Genomic DNA, 6,000 nt, shown 5'->3' on the forward strand with positions numbered 1-6,000 from the left:
GTCGTTTCATTAACACCGTGCTCTAAATATACCACCACATCAGAGTGACACCTAATGGAATAAACAGGAATTACATTAAAATGGCTCCTACACACCGGCCCCTTAATTGCTTATGGCAGACTGACATAACAATTACACAAAATACATAAAGGAGCCATGATACAACATTTAATAAATTGTGACATTGTTACAATCACAAACTCTTATTCCTTTTAATCGTTTGTTTCCAATAAAAGGCAGATCTTTCCTACAGGTCGTTCTAAAACGCTACTTTTAGTTTTGATCTTTACAGTACGTACTAGACCTTTATCATCTGAAAACGTTTCCAAGACTTTACCAAGTGGCCATGAACCACGAGGTGCAGTGCTATCCAACAAAAGAACAATATCCCCAGAAATAAAATTTCGTCGCTCCTTTGTCCACTTTTGACGTTTTTGCAACAAAGGTAGATATTCCCTTATCCACCTTTTCCAGAAAAGATCAGTTAAATACTGAACTTGTCTCCATCTTCTTTTCACATATAAATCTGACTTTTCAAAAAGGCCAGGTGGTAAAGCAGGTTTGCCTTTCAGAAGAAGAAGATGATTTGGGGTAAGGGCCTCAAGATCATTAGGGTCATTGGAACTCTTGGTGATCGGACGATCATTTAAAATGGATTCCACTTCACACAGAATGGTATGGAATGATTCATCATCCAGTATCTGTTGACGAAGTACAGAACACAGAATGTTTCTCACCATACGAATGATCCTTTCCCATGCCCCTCCACAATGGGAACCTGCTGGAGGATTGAAACTCCATTTAACTCCTAATTGAATCAACTCCTTTTCAATTTGCCGCTTATTCCATGCAGAAAGAGATTCTTTCAACTCTCTGTTGGCACCAGTGAAATTTGTCCCATTGCCTGATCTAATATGAACTACTTGACCTCTCCGAGCAATAAATCTCCTCAAAGCATTTATGCACCCATCAGTGTCCAAAGAGTAAGCGACTTCCAAATGCACTGCTCTGGTTGCCATGCAAGTGAAGATTACTCCGTATCTCTTTACATAGCTACGGCCTCTTTTCACTTCAATGGGTCCAAAATAATCAACCCCTGTATTTGTAAAAGGTGGAAGATCAGGGGTAATTCGTTCTAGAGGAAGATCTGACATCTTTTGATTCCCTGTCTTCCCTCTATAGCGTCTGCATATGACACATTTAGAAATGACCTTTCTTGCAGTGGCATTGGCATTTGTAATCCAATACGTTTGTCTCAACTTTGATAACATATGATTCCTGCCTGCATGTCCCAACTGTTCGTGAATGTGACGAAGTAGAAGTTGTGAAACATGTTGATTCTTACTCAATATAATGGGATGCTTAAATTCAACAGGCATTGTTAGCTTCCCAAGTCGTCCTCCTACACGCAGAAGTTGATCATCCAATACAGGATCCAGTCTATATAGACTGCTATCCTTCTTGACTCCATTAGAACCTTTCTTCAGTTGTTCAATTTCATTTTGAAACTGTTGTTGTTGACTGAAGCAAACAATAGCCATTTCAGCTTCAAAGAGATCCTCCAAGGACAAAAATTGTCCACCTTGAGTTGCTTTGAACAGACTCATCTGTACATCTATAGTAGCACTACAATCATTTCCCAATGACAGTAATTGTTTTCTTTTGAAACGTAGTTTGTTCAGCAGTTTTTTCAACTTAAGCATCCAAGCAACGGCCACTTTCAGTTTTTTCCATTCCGAGAAGTGAGTGATGAAATAATTGGTTGGATTGTGTGTCATTTGCAGAACCACAGCATTTACCTTATGTTCCCTTTTAATCTCTGGATCATTTTCTAGAATGTTTTCCTCCTTTTGAGGTGATCGATAATCCTCTGTAGTCCAAAGGAAACTAGGACCTTTAATCCATTGTTTGTTCTGCATAAAGGTTTTAATCTGCATTCCACGTGACGCATCATCCGCAGGATTCTCTTTTGTGGAAACATATCTCCATTGTTGAGGTAGCGTCCTGTCCCTTATGTAAGAGACCCTATTTGCCACAAAAGTCTGAAAACGCTTATTCTCATTTTTAATGTATTTAAGCACAGTCTGACTGTCAGTCCAAAAAATTGAAGTCTCCAGCTGAAGTCTTAGTTCCTTTCGCAACATGTGGTCCACCTTTACTGCAAGTACAGCTGCCGTTAGTTCCAGACGAGGAATGGTTATCGGTTTAAGCGGTGCAACTCTGGCCTTACCAAGCAAGAATGTCACATGCACTTCATCTTTACTATTGGTCAACTTGAGGTAAGTAACCACACCATACCCCTTTTCGCATGCATCTGAAAAATTATGCAAACAGGCATGTATAATTTGTCCAAAATCTTTAGGTTTTATGCATCGATCCACTTGAAACTCTGTTACCTTATCCACATCAGAAATCCAACTATTCCATTGTGTTTGAAGTATCGGGGATATGTTCTCATCCCAACTCAGATTTTGTCTACATAACTCCTGTAAAAGTAACTTAGCAGGTAACATAACAGGAGCAAGAAACCCCATTGGATCGTACACAGAACAGACCGTAGACAAAATCCCTCTTCTTGTACACTGCTGGGACTTAAGCTGCATTCCAAATTGAAATGCATCAACTTCTGTACACCACTGAAGACCCAAAGTCCTTTCCACAGGTAACTTATCTTGATCTAGATCCAAACATTGAATATCTTTGCTTCTGTATTGCTCTGGGACTGAATGCAATACCTTTCGACTGTTACTACTCCACTTGGTCAAACAAAAACCACCCGTTTGACAAAGAGCAGTAAGATCCTGTACCATGGCAGTAGCTTCCTCCTCCGAGGAAACACTCTTTAAACAATCATCCACGTAGAAACTTTCAAAGACTGTTTTAATTGCTTCTGTTGAAAAGTGTGTTTGATTGTCTTTTGCAGTTTGTCTCAATGCATAACATGCACAACTTGGAGAGGATACAGCCCCGAACAGGTGAACTGTCATTCGGTAAGTGGACAGCTGCTGTCCCAAGTCTCCATCAGGCCACCATAGAAATCTGAGAAAATCAACATCCTCATCCGACACCTTGACCTGGTGAAACATAGCTTGAATGTCAGCCATTAAGGCTATATGTTCCTGCCTGAATCGTATAAGAACACCTAACAGTGAATTTGTAAGGTTAGGACCATGCAAGAGTTGTTTATTGAGTGATGTATCCTTAAATGTTGCCCCACAGTCAAATACTACTCTCAAGGTTCCTTTTTTTGGATGGAAAACTCCATGATGTGGAACATACCACACCTTACCATAATCACAACTGACCTGGTCTTCGGGCACCTTTTCAGCATACCCTTTATCCAGAACCTCAGAAAGGAAACGTGTATATTCCTCATGAAACTGTATGTTACTTTCAAGTTTTCTTTTCAAACTGTTGCACCTTTGTTTTGCAATACACAAGTTGTTGGGCATTAACACATCATCAGTTCGAAAGGGTAACCTGAGACTGTAATGTCCATCTTGTACCTTACAAGACTTGTCCATTATTTTCAGAAACCTCTGATCCTCTCTGGACATTTCCTTCTCATCAACACTGGTTTCACTAAAATCATGATTGTACTGATATTGAAGCAATTTCTCAAGCCTTTCAACAGAAATCCTATTGACAGTAACAGAAGGTGTACCAGTACCTTTCCTGCAGTCACTGCTTTTCTCTGAAAGTCCATTAACAACCCACCCCAGTAGGGTTCTAATGGCATATGGTCCATTACCACAGCTGTTTATTACCTCCCATGGTTCTAACACTTGGGATGCATTGACTCCAATAAGCAAATCAACATTAGCCTCAATGTGTGGGATTTTTACTCTGTCCAAATATGGCCATTTGGATATTTCCTCCTGTGTTACAAGGTTGTCTGAGTTGACAGGCATTCTCTTCTGAGTATAGACTTCAGGAAGTGCAAAGAAACAATTGCTGTTAATTCCACCAACCTCTAGGCCAGTAACAGCATTACAAGATACGGACTGCTCTTGTCCCATGGTACGCAGACAAATGTTGACCCTTTTACCTCTAATGTTCAGTTCATTCATCAATTGTTCTGAGCAAAAAGTAGCTGAACTCCCAGGATCCAGAAAAGCATATGTTTGAATCAGTTTGTCTCCTTTGGCTGATTTTACTTGCACTGGAATAATTGACAGAAGGCACTTCTCATTACCGGCCCCTGTATGTCCACAAGTTTGTGCAGAAATTAAACTGCTCCTTTGCTCCTTATCCTCCACAGCTGGTCTGCGATGTATGTGCAACACTGAAGGATGTGTCTGACTGCACACTTTACACATAAGGCGGTTGTCACACTCCTTGCTTACATGTCCAGTCTCCAAACAGCTGAAACAAACTCGTTTTGCTCTCAAAAAGTCAAGCTTTTCTCGTTGGGACCTTCTTTCAAAGACATCACACCTTTTCAACTCATGACCACCAGAACAGAATAAGCAAGATCTTTTGTCCTTTATCTCATACACTGAATGATCCTTCTGTTGCGGTGTTATATGTCTCCTTAGACCTGAAGTAACAACATTTGTAGCAAAACTATTTCTTTTAAATGGTTTGCTTGGATTCACTGCAGTTGGTTGTTTGTCCTGAATACATCCAAAGACAGGATCTGATGCCATCTTTGCCTGTCGTTCAATAAACTCCACAACATGTGAGAACTTAGCTCTACCTTGATTCAGCTCCATAATCTCACAAGCTCTTTCTCTCCAACGTTCTCTCATCTTGAAAGGTAGCTTCATTACCACGGTTCTCATATTGTTTGGCATGTTAAGCTCTTGCATATAAGAATTCTCTTCAATAATATTACTGCATGCACGTAAAAACAATGCATATGCATGTAAACCTTGTGCATCCTCATTCTTTAGTAACGGCCAACTCAAAGCCTTCTCCATATATGAAGCAGCAATCTTAAACTCGTTACCGAATTGCTCTTTCAAAAGTTTCCTGGCTAAAGAATAGCCCACATCTGGATCACAATGTTGGCAACTCCGAACCAGCTCTCTAGGTTGTCCTATGGTGAATTGCTCCAGAAAATACAAGCAGTCTCTTTTATTGCGAGTCTTTTCTTCAACACAATGCTCAAAAGCTCGAATGAATGGTACGTACTGAAGTGGATTACCATCAAAGATTGGGATCTCTCTTCTAGGAAGCATGTTAGGTTGAGCTTGATGTACCAGATATGTAGTTAATTCCTCCTGTCTTTTCAGAATCTCATACAAAGGTTCACCTTGAGATGGAAGACAGTTCAAAGCTTGAGATGTTGTCATGTCACCTCTGGAATGTTGATCAAAGGATTGCAAGTCATGTTGTTGGTAAGTACTGCTTTCTTGAGTGGTCCATACTCCTTTAGGCTGCTTAAATGTTGATCGTGTTGTAACATTACATGAAGCACCAACTGATTGTGATGGAACACTGCTGATAACTCCAGCTGTATCCGTTGATTTTTGACTCTTAGGCACATATTCAGTAGCTTGTGGATTCAACACCTTTGGTCTTGTAGAATCAAGAACTTCATTTCCTGTTACATCCTTTGAAATCTGAGACCTTGATAACCTTTTTCCTTTAGAATGTGAACTACTAGCATGTGAACATTTGCTATGCCCATCAATTGTACTCAAAACAGCAATTTTTGCAGTAGATGCTGCAATCTCAGCGTCCAATTCAAGTTGTTCCACTTTTTTCCTCAATTCCTCCTGCTGTGTTTCAAGTGCATGTTTAGTCTTTAATGCAGTGGCACGTGCTACAAGTGCAGCTCTCTCTGCTTCGGCCTGTATACGTGCTGATGCAGTGGATGAACTACTGCTGCTTGAACTTCGCTTACTAAAAACAGTGGTAACCTTTGATACATTTGAAACACTGTCCTCTGGAACAACATCATCATTCACATTTACATCAACCCCTTCAGATATTACAGGTTTAGACAGCCATACATTCACATATTCAGTAAACTCATTAATTGGAATCATTTTC

The sequence above is a fragment of the Megalobrama amblycephala genome, linkage group LG12 (assembly GCF_018812025.1).
Source record: "Megalobrama amblycephala isolate DHTTF-2021 linkage group LG12, ASM1881202v1, whole genome shotgun sequence".
Taxonomy (NCBI): Eukaryota; Metazoa; Chordata; class Actinopteri; order Cypriniformes; family Xenocyprididae; genus Megalobrama; species Megalobrama amblycephala.